Source organism: Somniosus microcephalus, chromosome 10 (assembly GCF_052327205.1).
Source record: "Somniosus microcephalus isolate GS21.2 chromosome 10, FLI_Smic_1.0, whole genome shotgun sequence".
Taxonomy (NCBI): Eukaryota; Metazoa; Chordata; class Chondrichthyes; order Squaliformes; family Somniosidae; genus Somniosus; species Somniosus microcephalus.
The window spans coordinates 102,793,224-102,810,388 of NC_140996.1; positions in this window are offsets into that span (position 1 = coordinate 102,793,224).

A 17,165-nucleotide genomic window follows, 5' to 3' on the forward strand; every position below is an offset into this window, starting at 1 on the left:
ACTTGTGAAGTTTAGTCACTGTTGTAATGTAGGAAACATGGCAGCCAATATGTGCACAGCAAGGTCCCACAAACAGCAATGTGATAATCAACATATAATTTGTTTTAGAGATGTTGATTCAGGGATAAAACATGGCCAGGACACTGGGGATATCTCCCCTGCTTCTCTTCAATTAGTGCTATGGGATCTTTTACACCCACCTCAGAGGGCAGACAGAGCCTCGGTTAATCGTTAACCTCTGAAAGGGGAGGTGCATTTTGTCTGCAACAGATCATTGAACTGGCTGGGGAAGACATTGGAAAAGAACAATTTTTTTTAATTCGTTTATGGGATGTGGGCGTCGCTGGCGAGGCCAGCATTTATTGCCCATCTCTAATTTCCCTTGAGAAAGTGGTTGTGAGCTGTCTTCTTGAACTGCTGCAGTCCGTGTGGTAAAGGTACTCCCACAGTGTTGTCAGGGAGGAAGTTCCAGGAATTTGACCCAGCGACGATGAAGGATCGGCAATATACTTCTAAGTCAGGATGGTGTGTGACTTGATGGGGAACGTGGAGGCGGTGGTGTTCTCATACACCTGCTGCTCTTCTCCTTCTCGGTGGAAGAGGTCGAGGTTTGAGAGGTGCTGCCGAAGAAGCCTGGGCGAGTTGCTGCAGTGCATCTTGTACATGGTACACACTGCAGCCACAGTACGCCGCTGGTGGAGCGAGTGAATGTTTAAGGTGGTGGATGGGGTGCCAATCAAGCGGGCTGCTTTGTCTTGGATGGTGTCGAGATTCTTGAGTGTTGTTGGAGCTGCACTCATCCAGACAAGTGGAGAGTATTCCATCACACTCCTTACTTGTGCCTTGTAGATGGTGGAAAGACTTTGGGGAGTCACTGGCTGCAGAATACCTAGCCTCTGACGTGCTCTTGTTGCAACAGTATTTATATAGCTGGTCGAGTTAAGCTTCTGGCCAATGGTGACCCCCCAGGATGTTGATGGTGGGGGATTCGGCAATGGTAATGCCATTGAATGTCATGGGGCAGTGGTTAGACTCTTGCTTGTTGGAGGTAGTCATTGCCTGGCACTACTTTTTTTTTATTCATTCATGGGATGTGGACGCCGCTGGCTAGGCCTGCATTTAGTGCCCATCCCTAATTGCCCCTGAAAAGATGGTGGTGAGCCGCCTTCTTGAACCGCTGCAGTCCATATGGTGTAGGTACACCCACAATGCTGTTAGGAAGGGAGTTCCAGGATTTTGGCCCAGCGACAGTGAAGGAACGGCGATACAGGTCCAAGTCAGGATGGTGTGTGGCTTGGAGGGGAACTTGTAGGTGGTGATGTTCCCATGTGTCTGCTGCCCTTGTCCTTCTAAGTGGTAGAGGTCGCGGGTTTGGAAGGTGCTGTTGAAGGAGCTTTGGCGAGTTGCTGTAGTGCATCTTGTAGATGGTACACACTGCAGCCATAGTGCGCCGGTGGTGGAGGGAGTGAATGTTGAAGGTGGTGGATGGAGTGCCAATCAAGCGGGCTGCTTTATCCTGAATGGTGTCGAGCTTCTTGAGTGTTGTTGGAGCTGCACTCATCCAGGCAAGTGGAGAGTATTCCATCACACTCCTGACTTGTGCCTTGTAGATGGTGGAAAGGCTTTGGGGAGTCAGGAGGTGAGACACTCGCCGCAGAATTCTCAGCCTCTGGCCTGCTCTTGTAGCCACAGTATTTATATGGCTGGTCCAGTTCAGTTTCTGATCAATGGTAACCCCCAGGATGTTGATAGTGGGGTATTCAGCGATGGTAATGCCATTGAATGTCAAGGGGAGATGGTGAGAGTCTCGCTTGTTGGAGATGGTCATTGCCTGGCACTTGTGTGGTGCGAATTTTACTTGCCACTTGTCAGCCCAAGTCTGAATGTTGTCCAGGTCTTGCTGCATATGGACACGGACTGCGTCAGTATCTGACGAGTCTCGAATGGTGCTGAACAGTGTGCAATCATCAGCGAACATCCCCACTTCTGACCTTATGATGGAGGGAAGGTCATTGATGAAACAGCTGAAGATGGTTGGGCCTAGGACACTGCCCTGAGGAACTCCTGCAGTGATGGCATGTGATTGAGATGAATGACCTCCAACAACCACAGCCAACTTCCTTTGTGCTAGGTATGATTCCAACCATTGGAGAGTTTTCCCCTTGATTCCCATTGACTTCAGTTTTGCTAGGGCTCCTTGATGCCACACTCGATCAAATGCTGCCTTGATGTCAAGGGCAGTCACTCTCACCTCACCTCTTGAGTTCAGCTCTTTTGTCCATGTTTGGACCAAGGCTGTAATGAGGTCAGGAGCTGAGTGGCACGAATGTTACCTGCCACTTATCAGCCCAAGCCTGAATGTCGTCCAGACCTAGTTGCATGCAGGCATATACTGCTTCATTATTTGAGGAGTTGCGAATGGCAATGAACACCGTGCAGTCATCAGCAAACATCCCATTTCTGACCTTATGTTGGAGGGAAGGTCATTGATGAAGCAGCTGATGATGGTTGGGCCTAGGACACTGCCCTGAGGAACTCCTGCAGCAATGTCCTGGAGCTGAAATGATTGACCTCCAACCACCAAAACCATCTTCGTTTGTGCTAGGTATTACTCCAGCAAGTGGAGAGTTTTCCCCCCCGGTTCCCATTGACTTCAGTTTTACTAGTGCCCCTTGATGCCACACTCTGTCAAATGCTGCCTTGATGTCAAGGGCAGTCACTCTCACCTCACCTCTGGAATTCATCGCCTTTGTTCATGTTTGGACCAAGGCTGTAATTAGGTATTGAAGGGATAATTACTAGTCCTAGCCCCTTTCAGACTACCCCGGATCAGGCATGTTCCCCAGACGTTCAACTTCAACTAAAGTTAGAGGTAGTCAAATCCCAAAGATGCTTAATTGGGTCTAAAGGTCCAGACAATCTCACCCTAAAGGAAAGGAACGACCTGAAGATGTTACCATCCTCCAGATAGAACTTTTAATAAGTTTAGATAGACTGTAACCTTCCGGATATTATGAGGGTCCGGAAAACTCCCCCAGAATTCTGCAACTCCTCACCGAAGAGTGTACAGAGATTGAGTTTGCGAGTTTGATACAGAAGTACTATGTGAGACAATTCTAAAAATATATAGATTTATTAAAGAACTGACATGTAACATTCTCCCCGTGTTTGCGTGGGTTTCCTCCGGGTGCTCCGGTTTCCTCCCACAGTCCAAAAGATGTGCGGGTTAGGTTGATTGGCTATGATAAATTGACCCTTAGTGTTAGGGGGATTAAATACGTGGGGTTACGGGGATAGGGTGGGATATGTGTAGGGGTTACAGGGATCGGGTGGGATATGTGGCGGTGCAGGCTCGATGGGCCGAAATGGCCTCTATCTGCACTGTGGGGTTTCGGGGTTTCGGGGATTCGGGGATAGACACATAGAAGATAGGAGCAGGAGTAGGCCATTCGGCCCCTCGAGCCCGCTCCACCATTCAATGAGATCATGGCTGATCATCCAAATTCAGTACCCTGTCCCTGCTTTCGCCCCATATCCCTTGATCCCTTTAGCCTCAAGAAATATATCCAACTCCTTCTTGAATATATTTAATGAATTGGGCTCAACTACCCTGTGTGGCAGAGAATTCCACAGGTTCACCACTCTCTGGGTGAAGAAATTCCTCCTCATCTCTGCCCTAAATGGCTTACCCCTTATGCTTAGACTGTGACCTCTGGTTATGGACTCAACCGCCATTGGGAACATCCTTCCTGCATCTAGTCTGTCTAGTCCTGTTAGAATTTTATAAGTTTTAGTGAGATCCCCTCTCATTCTTCTAAACTCCAATGAATATAAGCCTAATCGACCCAATCTCTCCTCATGTGTCTTTCCTGCCATCCCAGGTATCAGTCTGGTGAATCTTCGTTGCACTCTCTCCATGGCAAGAACATCCTTCCTCAGATAAGGCGACCAAAACTGCACACAATACTCAAGTTGTGGTCTCACCAAGGCCCTGTACAACTGCAGCAAGACATCCTTGCTCCTGTACTTGAATTCTCTCGCTATGAAGACCAACATACCATTTGCCTTCTTAACCGCCTGCTGCACCTGCATGCTTACCTTCAGCGACTGGTGCACAAGGACACCCAGGTCTCGTTGCACTTCCCCTTTTCCCAATCTATTGCCGTTCAGATAATAATCTGTCTTCCTGTTTTTGCCACCGAAGTGAATAACCTCGAATTTATCCACATTATACTGCATTTGCCTTGCATCTGCCCAATCACCCAACCTGTCCAAATCATATTGGAGTTTCTCTGCATCCTCCTCACAGCACACACGCCCACCCAGCTTTGTGTTGTCTGCAAACTTGGAGATATTACATCTATTTCCCTCATCTAGATCATTAATATATTTTGTGAATAGCTGGGGTCCTAGCACCGATCCCTGTGGTACCCCACTAGTCACTGATTGCCACTCGGAAAAAGACCCATTTATTCCAACTCTGCTTCATGTCAGCCAACCAGTTCTCTATCAAAGACAGCACCTTAACCCCAATCCCATGTGCTTTAACTTTGCACGCTAATCTCTTATGCGGGACCTTATCGAAAGCCTTCTGAAAGTCCAAATATACCACATCCACTGGTTCTCCCTTATCTATTTTACCAGTTACATTCTCAAAAAATTCCAGTAGATTAGTCAAGCATGATTTACCTTTTGTAAATCCATGTTGACTTTGTCTGATCCTGTCACTGTTTTCCAAGTGCTCTGCTATTACATCACTTATAATGGACTCTAGCATTTTTCCCACGTCCGATGTCAGGCTTACCGGTCTATAATTCCCGGTATTCTCTCTACCACCCTTTTTAAATAGTAGGGTTACATTAGCTATCCTCCAATCCATGGGATCTGTTCCAGAGTCTATAGAATTTTGGAAGATGACCAGCAATGCATCTACCATTTCCAGGGCCACTTCCTTAAGTACCCTAGGGTATAGATTATCAGGCCCTGGGGATTTATCGGCCTTCAATCCCGAAGAATTTCCCTAACACCATTTCCCAACAAATACTGATTTCATTCAGTTCCTGCCTCTTATTAGACCCTATATTCCCCGACATCTCTGGGAGGTTATTTGTGTCCTCCTTTGTGAAGACAGGACCAAAGTATGTATTTAATTGGTCCACCGTTTCTTTGTTCCCCATTATAAATTCCCCTGATTCTGACTGCAAGGGACCTATGCTTGACTTCACCAATCTTTTTCTCTTTACATATCTATAGAAGCATTTACAGTCAGTTTTTATGTTCCCTGAAAGCTTACTCTCATAAGGTATTTTCCCCCTCTTAATTAATCCCTTTGTCCTCCTTTGCTGAATCCTAAACTGCTCCCAATCCTCAGGTTTGCTGCTTTTTCTGGCCAAATTATATGTCCTCTCCTTGGATCTTATGCTATCCCTAACTTCCCTAGTTCGCCATGGTTGAGTCACCATTTTTGTTTTATTTTTATGCCAAACAGGGATGAACAAATTCTGTAGTTCATCCATGCAATCTTTAAATGTTTGCCATTGCCTATCCACCGCCAACCCTTTAAGTAACATTCTGTAAGGATCGCAAAATTACACATTTTCCCCAAAAGGAAGAAAGGAGAGATATTGGACTATTTGAATGAAATATCGGGCCAAAGGGAATTAAAATTAAAAATCCCAGGAAGATTTGGCTGGTTTAAAAGGCATGTTCAGCCTTGTGAAAGGCTGTGACACAGGGAGGGTGGGGTGAGCCCCCGAGTTTGGATATTGGACAGTCTGGGAATGCTCTGGGCCACCCCAGCGTTTACATAAGGACAATGAAACCCGTTCCCGCCGAAAAATGCAGAGCCAAGGTACATGAATAAAACAGTACATACCCCCAGCAACACAAAGGAAAGAACATAGCCCAAGAGGATACAACAATCAAACAGCCGTCCAAAACCAATGAAAGAGATTGACAAACATTTTGCATTTTAAACTGATTTCAAGGCAGTCCCAAAGCCAGCTAAAAGCTGATTAAGAGTTAGATGGACCATCCCCGAAACTCGTTAAGTTTAGATGGGCCATCCCTGAAGCTCGTTAAAGTTTTAAAAACCTATTAAAAATAACGAGCCCGCCAAATTTAACAAAAGAAACCCGAGATTTGGCAGTCAGATAAGCCAGTCCTCAAATTAGTACAATTGAGGCCTGCCTTTTCAGTTCAACAGTCAGCTCGCCAGTACAGTCAGTTTTTCATCGCCAGATCAGAGAGATCATCATCGGAGAAGAAGTCCAGCTCAACACACAGCAAGAGCGGAGACTTGAAGAAAGAGAAGAAAAAGGAAAGTCGCAGCAACCGAAGGCCTAAAGAATCCAACAACCATCAATATCACCACCAACCAGGTAATACTGGGCCATCGCGACCAACAAGAAACCAACTGCCGAAAACTAGAAAACCAATGACTTGTTTCCACTCTACAGGCTAGTCTGACTTACCCCGGGTAAGGTTTTGACACAAAAGACCCTAAAACTTGCCCTAACCAAAGAAAATTGGATACTTACCCGATACATCCAACAGCGCGACATACCGCATCAGCGGACAAACCCAAACTGAAGACCCAACGCAGGTGCAGTCTTCTACCATGTCCGGGGTACGGCAGGCCTCAACCACCACAACTAAGGAGAACACTGAAATTGCGAACCTCTACAATCTGTCAAGAAAGTCGTTTGGTGAGCATTTCCTGGTCCTCTGGGTTTCAACCTAGTGAGGATAGTGGGGTTGGGAGAGTAAGGGATTTTGTCTATTGTAATTCTCCCTCACATATTCTGAGTGTTCCCCACCCTTTTAGAGTATAAGTTTTATTGTATGGTATATTTTCCTGTCTCAAAATAAAGATCTGAATTCTTTTGACCAACCCAGGTGTCTGTTGCAAGTTCATTACAACCCCCAAATAACTCCAAAGTCTAGAACAAAAGGGAGTGGGAGCGATTCGAACTGCTCAAAGGAGTCAGAGGTGAAGCTGACAAACAACCCACACACCACCCCTTACAGCATGGCGACCGCAGCAGGACTTTGGCAAAAGGGAAGTAATGCAGTAGACCCTGTGTTCGATGAGAGAACGAAGATGGAAGAGAGGATTTCCTCTTACATTTTTGAGAAGGTGAATATCACCAAGAAGTGGGTGACCAGTCTGTTGCGTGCTGGGCGTCCCATGGACGCTGCAGCCAAATGGACTGAGAGCAAGGCTCATAAGAAGTCGGTAGAGAAGGCCATCTGGTTGGTCTGTGCCCTACGACAGATCCAGCTTTTAGATCAGCAGGTTAAAGCTTTGACAGCAGAGCTGCAGGAGGCAGCCAAACTGTCTCAGGCAAGAGCTTTAGCAGGGGAGGAACTACTGCAGGAATTACAAGCCCAAAATCAAGAGAAATTACAGCTAGTAGAGAAACACAGAAACAGGCATGAGTATTTTTGGTGTCAAGTCACCGAGGCAAAAGGAAATGAGCTGGTACTGAAAGAGGAGAACGCTTGCCTAACCAGACAGTTAAGGGAACAGGAGGAGCAGTACAGAAATATAAAGGCAGCTTATCAAGTAGCAAGCACTAGGGATTTTGAAGCGGGAGATCACGGCCCCTGTCAAAAGCAGATAGAAAGTTTAAAACTTGCTCTGTCCAGGTCAAAAGGCATGGTATGCCTAGTGAGCCGGGGTGCGGCCCGGGTAGACCTGGAAGTAGAAGTAGAAACTGTGCAGACATCACCTGTGGCGCCGGGGAGCAACTCGATTGGGCAGCAGGAGGGACAAGCAATCTGAAGGAAAGACAGGGCGGAGTGCACACTACCACCACCTGTGGCACCGGGTTTTGACTCAGTTTGGCAGCAGGGAGAAGTGGGCAAACAAATGCAGGAAAGGTCGGAGCCAGGGCCGATGTGCCCAGCTCGACAGCAAAAGTTTGGCCCACCTGGGGTAGGTGGGGGCCAGGGGCCCCTTGAAAGCCAGTTTGTGATTCCCCATGGGACCCAACAGCTTAGGGTTATGGTAAGCCACTTGAGTAAGCTCACCCACAAGGGAGACCCCTCAGTCCACTTTATGGAAGTGGAACAAGCAGCAGGCATTAATGAGTGCGACGACTCAAAAATGGCCAAGATGCTCCTGTTCACTTTGGGTGGCAAGCTGTACCAGTCTCTCTCTGCTGAGTGCAAGAAGGGGCAGGGCGGGTATGCTGCCATCCGGGATCAAGTTCTGGAGGCGATGGGGATGAATGATGGTAGTCTGTTCTCCCGGGTGGAGAAGACTACTCAGTTAGCAGGGGAGACCCCACAGGCTTTCGCAGACAGGCTGTGGCCTGTGTACAGGAGTGCCTGTAATGGGGACCTCGACTGGGCTAACTTGAACCAGGATGAGCTGGCTCACTGGCTCCGAAGTCTGGTGGCAAACAGCTTGCCACGGATCAGAGCCAAGGCCGAGCTGTGGTTCGACCCAAAAGGCCCCCAAGTCACCGAGGAGACAGTGGTCAGACAACTGACCCTGGCTTACCACAACGGTAGCGGGGTAGAATACCACAAGCTAAAGGGAAAGTGCATGAGTTAAAACCCAGCCAGGGTAAGAAGGAATGGCACCAGGAAGGGGGTAACCCTTCCGATGTGAGGCGTAACTGCTTCGGGTGCGGGAAGAGTGGGCATTGGAGAAGGGACTGTAAAAATCCTTGGAAGGATAGTGTAGGAAAGAATGCCCCAGCTCCCGCCCCAAAGGCAGAAACACCGACCTCTCCCCCCACAGTTGATTCAATAGTAGCTGCACTTCGAGTTTTGTTAGCTGGCCCAGGGAGGGTAGCCACAGCCACGGGTGCTTTAACTCCATCTGCCCCCCCCCAGTTAACACAGACTTATGACTAGAGCCAGCGCAGCCTGTCTATCGGTGTCCCCTTGAGTAGGATGTATGGAAAAGGCTGCTTGTTAAGATGGAGGTGGTAAAGGTAAAAGGGACCTATCTGTTGGACACGGGAGCTTCGAGCACCATAGTCTACTCAGATAACCCCGGTACCTCACCTCAGTCTAACGGGGTCACATACAGTTTAGTGGGGTTCACAGGTAATGAGCAGGTTGGCTTATTCTCTATCCTGCTGTCCATTCATTTAGCAGCACTCCACACCAAGTGGACTTTGTTGTGTATGTACCTTTAAGAGAGAACTGCTTTTATACTGTAGTACCGGCAGTGACCACACCTGTATATAAAGCCGTAGCAGGCTTCTGTACTTTCAGTTCCAGCATACCCTCTGTTCAGTAAACACCTGTTATTACCGTTCTCCTGCAGTCCGTGTGTTCTTGGTACGCGGACACTACAGACTTGTGTTTTAATGAAGTGGGAGCAGGAAGGGGAAGGGATCCTGGGGGCTGATTTTATTATAGGCCACAGGATCCTAATGGATCTTAGGAACCACTGTCTGTGGGGAGCATGCACCGGCAAAGAGAGTGAAGTGGCAGTTATCCCAGGGAAACAGGGCAAGGGGACTTTGTGTACCCTAAAACCCAAAGAGGGTTACGACATCGAGCAAATGGTCAGTAACACTCCAGTAGAGTATCAGGCATTTGTGCGAGCACACCTCGGCGCATTTGCCATGCATAAGCATGATTGTGGGAGGGTGAACGGGGTCAAAGTGAGTGTAGATGGGGACCCCATGACCCGACCACAGAAGCAATATAATTTCCCCAAAGAGGCAGAGGCAGACATGGAAACGGCCATGACCTCTCTGGTCAAACAGGGGGTATTGAGACCAATAGTCACCCATGTAAACTCTCCGTTGTGGCCGGTTAGGAAACCGGACAACTCCTGGAGAGCCGCGGTGGACTATCGAGTACTCAATAGGAACATCCCCGCCTGTGCACCCACGGTCGCAGCTGTCGCCGACCTCATAGGAAGTATTCCAGCCTCCGCGACCACCTTCACGGTGCTGGATATTTCCAACGGGTTTTGGTCCATCCCTCTACGGAGAGAGGACCAGTACAAGTTCGCCTTCACGTTTAAAGGCCAACAGTACACCTGGAACTGCCGACCACAGGGATTCCACAACAGCCCCAGCATCTTCCACCAGTGTATGGCAGATTGCTTAAAAGGCTTCAGCTGACCCCGACAGTTAGTCCAGTATGTGGATGACCTGCGCCTATTCACTGATGAAGGAGAGGAACACAGTCCACTACTCACAGAATCACAGAATCACAGAAACCCCACAGTGCAGATAGAGGCCATTTCGGCCCATCGAGCCTGCACTGACACATATCCCACCCGATCCCCGTAACCCCTACACCAACACATGTCCCACCCTATCCCTGTAACCCCACGTATTTAATCCCCCTAACACTAAGGGTCAATTTATCATAGCCAATCAACCTAACCCGCACATCTTTGGACTGTGGGAGGAAACCGGAGCACCCGGAGAAAACCCACGCAAACACGGGGAGAATGTGCAAACTCCACACAGACAGTCGCCCGAGGCCGGATTCGAACCCGGGTCTCTGGCGCTGTGAGGCAACAGTGCTAACCACTATGCCACCGTGCTACTGGCTGAACTGCTGGAGTTGGTCAAGCAGGAAGGTTTTAAGGTAAACCCCAAGAAGGTACAGATCGGCCAAAAGGAAGTAAAGTTCCTAGGGCTGGCTGTACGAGCAGGGGAAAAGGCCATAGATAAAGCCAGAAGGGAAGCAGTACAGGAGTTACCAACCCCCAGTACAGTGACAGGAGTGAGATCTTTTTTAGGGCTAACAGGGTACTGCAGGGATTTTACTGAAGATTACGCCGCCACAGCAGCCCCTCTGCTCCGACTCCTACACAAGGGAGTGGAGTGGGTATGGGATGAGGGTTGCGAGGCAGCATTTGTAAGCCTCAAGAAAAATCTGCAGACCGCACCAGCTCTAGGGGCGATTGATGGGGAGAAAGAGTTTTTCTTGGAGGTAGCAGCCAGAGGGAACAGTCTGGGTGCAGTGCTGCTCCAGGAGCGGCAGTCAGCTGAGACCAGTGGTTTACTCCTCCAGGATACTCACACAGCTGGAAAAGGGCTATTCCAACTGTGAGAGGCACCTCCTCGCCACTCACTGGGCTGTGAAAAGATCATTGATCTTCACAGGCACCTCGCCCATCACCCTCCTCACCCATCACACGCCCACCCAGATGCTCCTAGATGGGAGAATTAAAGATGGGACAGTGAGCAGTGCCCGCATTGCTCGCTGGACCCTGCTTCTCTACCAGATGGATCTAAGGGTGAAAGGTCTCTGCGAGCCCAAGCTCGCAGCCAACATGATCTATCCAGGGATGGCCCACCGGTGTTCTGTTGAAGGGTTATGGGAAGTCGACATAGGTTTTCGGGCCAAGATACACCCCACAGGCCGCGAAATCTATGTGGACGGTTCCAGCACAGTATCTGCTGGGAAACGACTCACAGGGTGTGGAGTTTATGACCCAGGGGCAGACATTGCCCTGGCAATTAAACTCCCCAGCACCATGAGTGCCCAGCAGGCTGAACTGTCCGTGGTAGTGTACGTGGTTACACACCCAGAGAAATTCCCTACCCCATACACGATTTGCTCAGACAGCATGTTCACGTACAATTTGTGTATGGAATACCTGGCCATCTGGTCCCGTCGAGGATACACCTCCGCCGATGGGAGACCTCTGGCCATCAAGCCTCTGCTGGAGAAAATCATGACAGCCGTAGGGAAAGAAGGGAAGGTCTTTATCCATAAGGTTAATGCCCATTCGAAGACAGAGCCCATGAGGGAGGGTAACCAAAGGGCAGATGAATTGGCCAAGCAGGGAGCTAGGGAAGGAGAGTTTTGGGACCCCTACCAGACAGGTTTGGTAGCCGCAATCCAGGACAAGGGAAGTACACAAGGGGTAGCTTTGGTCCCGGACCTAAAGCAGGCCCAGGTACGGGATCCCATCCTCAGGGCCGTCCAGAACGCGCTCACAAAAGGGGAGAAAGTAGAGGGCCCGTACGGTACAGCAGCCATCACTGTCAAGGGAGGCATGCTATTCAGGGGGGAGCAATGGGTCGTGCCACAGTAGTGTTGTGTATGTAATATGTATGCTACTTTAACCCTATGGCCAGGGCAGCACTACTTTGTAGGGCGTAGTGATACCGTAGTACCACTCCTGGCCATAGGGGTATAAATAGTACTGCGGGTACTGATCTCCCCTCAGTTCCCGCCTGTGGGTATGAAGTAAAGACCTAAGTTAAACCCTTCCAAGCTGTCTCTTCCTTTTTGTATCAAGTATATGCGCATACTTTACACTGGCGACTAGGAACGTTCGAACTCACCAGTACAAGGTGCAACAAAGGATCGGTAGCAGTACGGGGAGAGAAGCTTCTTACCAGCCTGCAGAGTCCAGCGTCGACCGAAGGAGGCCACCCAGTTCAGGAGGAGCGGCAGCAACGGAGCGAGAGAGAGAGGTTCCAGCGAAGGCTGCGGCAGCTGAGAGAAGAGGCTGAACGGGCGTTCCAGCCACGGGGCAAAAGTCCACTCAGGGTCAGGTAAACTGCAATCCTTCCCGGGGAACGCGAGCTGCAAGGGCCAGAACGGGCAGGCGATCTGGGGAACAAACGGAGCCACGAGGACTAGCGGGCCACGAGAGGGGAAGGTCGTTGTAATAGCGGCGGTGGCAATAACGGGAGCTGCAAGAAAAAAAAATAACGAACCTGGAGAGATGTCGTTGACAGCAGAGGGAGAAAAGGCGGGAAAAGCGCCATCTAGTGGACAAAGGGGAAAAGTTTTTTAAAATAACAGCGCCATCTAGTGGAAAAAGGCGGGAAAACCTCTTCAGTAGTTTTAAAAATGGCTAAAGAAGCTCGGTTGTCAGAATTTGTTGCCGACATAGAAGATTGGGACGCATATGTAGAAAGGCATGAACTTTATTGCATAGTAAACAAGGTGAAAGATGACGAAAAGGCAGCAACCTTATTAAATTCTATGGGGGCAAAAACATACGGTCTGCTGAGGAATCTTCTTACTCCAGAAAAGCCAGCAGACAAAACGTATGCCCAAATTGTTGATACGTTAAAGGAACATTTAAACCCTAAGCCACCATTTATAGCGGAACGGTACCGTTTTTACAGACGCGACCAAAGGAATGATGAGTCGCAGGCAGCCTATTTGGCTGAGCTCAGACGGTTGTCCAAACATTGCCAGTTTGGAGCCTTTTTGGCGGAAGCGATCAGAGACAGATTTGTCTGTGGCATGTTAAATGAGAGTACACGAAAACGGTTGCTGGCCAAGAAACAGCTCAGCCTAGATCAGGCGATAGAAATAGCATTGGCACATGAAGCAGCAGCACAGGGTGCTGCCCAAATACGACAAAATACAACCGGCTATGACACCCATGAGGTGACATTTCACAAAGGTAAATGCTACCGTTGTGGCAAAACCACCCACGACCAAAGTAATTGTTGGTTTCGTGATAAAATATGCCGGCAGTGTGGGAAAAAGGGGCATATAGCGAAAGTTTGTCGGTCGGGTACGAAACCCAATAGTGGGGGCAATCCGAGCAGTACCAAGGCAAGGACAAAAATACATAAGATATCTGACAGTAGCTCAGACGAGTCACAGGAAGGCACAAAAGCAGAGCCTAAAGGTCTGGGATGTCTCAAGTTATATGGTGTAGACAAAACGGAGGACCACAGCACAATGTGGGTTAAAATGAAGGTAGCAGGCGTCGAAGTTAATATGGAGCTGGACACGGGTTCAGCCCTATCAGTAATTAATGAACAAGATTATAACAGGCTGTTCAAACGCATTCCCTTAAAGGATACCGAAATCAAATTAAAAACATATACGGGACAAAAAGTTTACCCGAAGGGAAAAATGCAAGTAACAGTTAAATACAATGGCAGAAAAGTGCCAGGACTTTATTTATACGTCCTACCAAACGGCGGACCACCACTTTTGGGTAGGGAATGGATAAGAAAAATCAATTTCGACTGGAAGTCGATACACGAGATAAAAGTAGAGACCACCAAGGATGATACAACCATTACAAGCAGGCTGTCGAAACTATTGGCAAAAACGCCAGAGGTGTTCCAACAAGGGCTGGGGACCTTAAAGGACATTAGAGCAAAAATAACTATTGCTCAAGACGCAAACCCCAAGTTTTGTAAGGCCAGACCGGTGCCTTACGCCATCCGGCCAGCTGTGGAAGCAGAACTGGATGCCTTAGAGAGTGCAGGTGTCCTTACAAAGATTGAGTGGAGTGAGTGGGCCACGCCCATCGTCCCAGTTATAAAGAAATCTGCAAATAACACGCCGGGGGAACCAAAGAAGGTTCGCATTTGCGGGGATTTTAAAATAACTATTAACCCAGTCCTGCACACGGTACAGTATCCGCTGCCGCGGATAGAGGACATATTCGCATCGTTAGCTGGGGGTAGACACTTTACGAAGATTGACCTTTGTCAAGCTTATTTACAGATGGAGGTGGAGCAGGACTCGAAAAAGCTCCTAACGATTAACACCCACAAGGGATTGTACCAGTACAATCGCCTGGTATTTGGTGTGGCGTCCGCCCCAGCCATATGGCAGAGGACCATGGAACAGGTCCTACAGGGCATTCCAGGAACGCAGTGCTACCTGGATGACATCCTGGTGACAGGACAAACGGATAACGACCACCTCGCTAACCTGGAGCGAGTACTTCTGCGGTTGCAACAATACGGACTCAGGGCGAACAAGCAGAAATGTGAGTTTTTCCAGGAACGTATCTCATACTGTGGTCACATTATAGATAAGGAAGGCCTGCATAAGTCCCCAGAAAAGATCGAGGCAGTAGTGAAGGCCCCGCCCCCTGAGAATGTATCTCAGTTACGATCATTCTTAGGCCTTATAAACTATTACCATAAGTTCCTCCCGAACTTATCGTCCATTTTACATCCACTAAATTCATTGCTGCAAAAGGGAGTCTCCTGGAATTGGGACGAAGCGTGTGAGGCTGCTTTTAAAAAGGGTAAACAACTCATTACATCAAAGGAAGTGCTCGCACACTTTGACCCAAAAATGCCAATGAGGTTGGCATGTGACGCCTCCCCGTATGGTATAGGGGCAGTGTTGTCACACAAATTTCCCAATTGGACGGAGAGGCCAATAGCATTTGCCTCAAGGTCGTTAACTACAGCCGAAAGAAACTATGCGCAAATCGACAGGGAGGCCCTCAGTCTGGTGTGGGGTGTAAAAAAATTCCACCACTATCTACATGGACAACGTTTCACACTACTGACGGATCATCAACCGTTGGTGTCCATATTTAATCCAACAAAAGGGGTGCCCCTGATGACGGCCCAAAGGCTACAGAGATGGTCACTGTTCTTAGGAGCACACCAGTACCTTATCGAATATAAGGGTACCAAACAGCATGGCAATGCGGATGGCCTGTCGCGGCTACCATTGCCTGCAGAGATCGAAGAGATAGTACAGGACCCCGTGGAAATATATCATACGGCGGTTATGGAACACTTGCCCATCACCAGCCAATGTATCGAGCGGGAAACACAGAATGACCCGACACTGGCAAGGGTTTACGAATTGACCGTGAAAGGCTGGCCGGCGCAGGGTGACGCATCATTGCCGGCGTTTTCGGCAAGGAAGGACCAGTTGTCCGTATGCCGGGGCACATTGATGTGCGGAGCCAGGGTGGTGGTCCCTCAAAAATTACAACATAAAGTGTTGCGGGACTTACACTAAGGTCATCTGGGGGGTGTCAAAATGAAAAGCCTCGCCAGAGCCTACGTCTGGTGGCCCGGCATTGACAGGGACATCGAGGAAGTAGCAAAAGCATGCCAAGGGTGCCAGATGGTACAGAACGTACCACCCCAAGCCCCACTACATCCGTGGGAGTGGCCCTCAATGCCGTGGCAAAGGATCCACGTGGACTTCGCTGGGCCCTTCATGGATGCGATGTTCCTTATTGTAGTGGACGCCCACTCAAAATGGCCGGAGGTCATAAAGATGTCATCAACGACAGCTGAAAAGACGGTCGCAGCCTTAAGGACCATTTTTGCCCGAAATGGGGTGCCCGAGCAAGTCTGTTCGGACAATGGGCCACAATTTGTGGCAGAAGAATTTCAAGCATTCCTAAAAAGGAATGGAGTGCGACATTATACGTCCGCACCATATCATCCGGCTACAAATGGGCTGGCAGAGCGATTTGTACAGACTTTTAAAAAGGCCATCAAGGCGATGGGGGAGGAAAGGTTGCCACTACAACACAAGGTGGACAATTTCCTATTCGCGTACCGTAATGCTGCACATACGGTGACCAACCAGGCCCCCGCCGTCATGTTCTTTAATAGAAGGTTAAGGTCTCGCCTCGAATTGCTCAGACCAAACATCCGGAGAGATGTGGAAAACCGAGTATTTCGTAGGGCTCCTGACAGACAGACACGGAGCTTCGAGGTGGGGCAGCAAGTGTTGGCCCGTGATTATAGAAATGAAAAGTGGCGGTCTGGTATGATAAAGGCCCGCCAGGGACCTTTGATGTACACAGTGGATACTGGGGACGGCATAATCAGACGACATGCTGATCAACTTGTGGAGTCCAGAAACCCAACTGATTCACTACCTCAAACGTCTCAGCACATTGTTCCAGCGGAATCACGGCCCAGCTCGTCGCTACAGAAGTCTCAGGATGACGAGGAGTTCAGCACTCCAGTGAGCTCCACGGCACAGGATGTGCCATCAGACACCGACGACTCCAGCGATGAAGTGGTGACGGAAGTACCGCCGCCTACACCGAGACCGACTAGAGAAAGACGTTATCCTAGTCGAGACAGGAGGCCTCCTCAGAGACTGAATCTATAACATGTTTCTTTTTATATATATATAGGTAGACAACTCTGATGTAAATATGTTATGTATGTTGTGTTACCAAATGTTATTAGCCCTAGTTATGGTGCATCTGTTGACTTAATTGCACGGGTACGTTTTAATTAAAAGGGGAGGAATGCTGTGTATGTAATATGTATGCTACTTTAACCCTATGGCCAGGGCAGCACTACTTTGTAGGGCGTAGTGATACCGTAGTACCACTCCTGGCCATAGGGGTATAAATAGTACTGCGGGTACTGATCTCCCCTCAGTTCCCGCCTGTGGGTATGAAGTAAAGAACTAAGTTAAACCCTTCCAAGCTGTCTCTTCCTTTTTGTATCAAGTATATG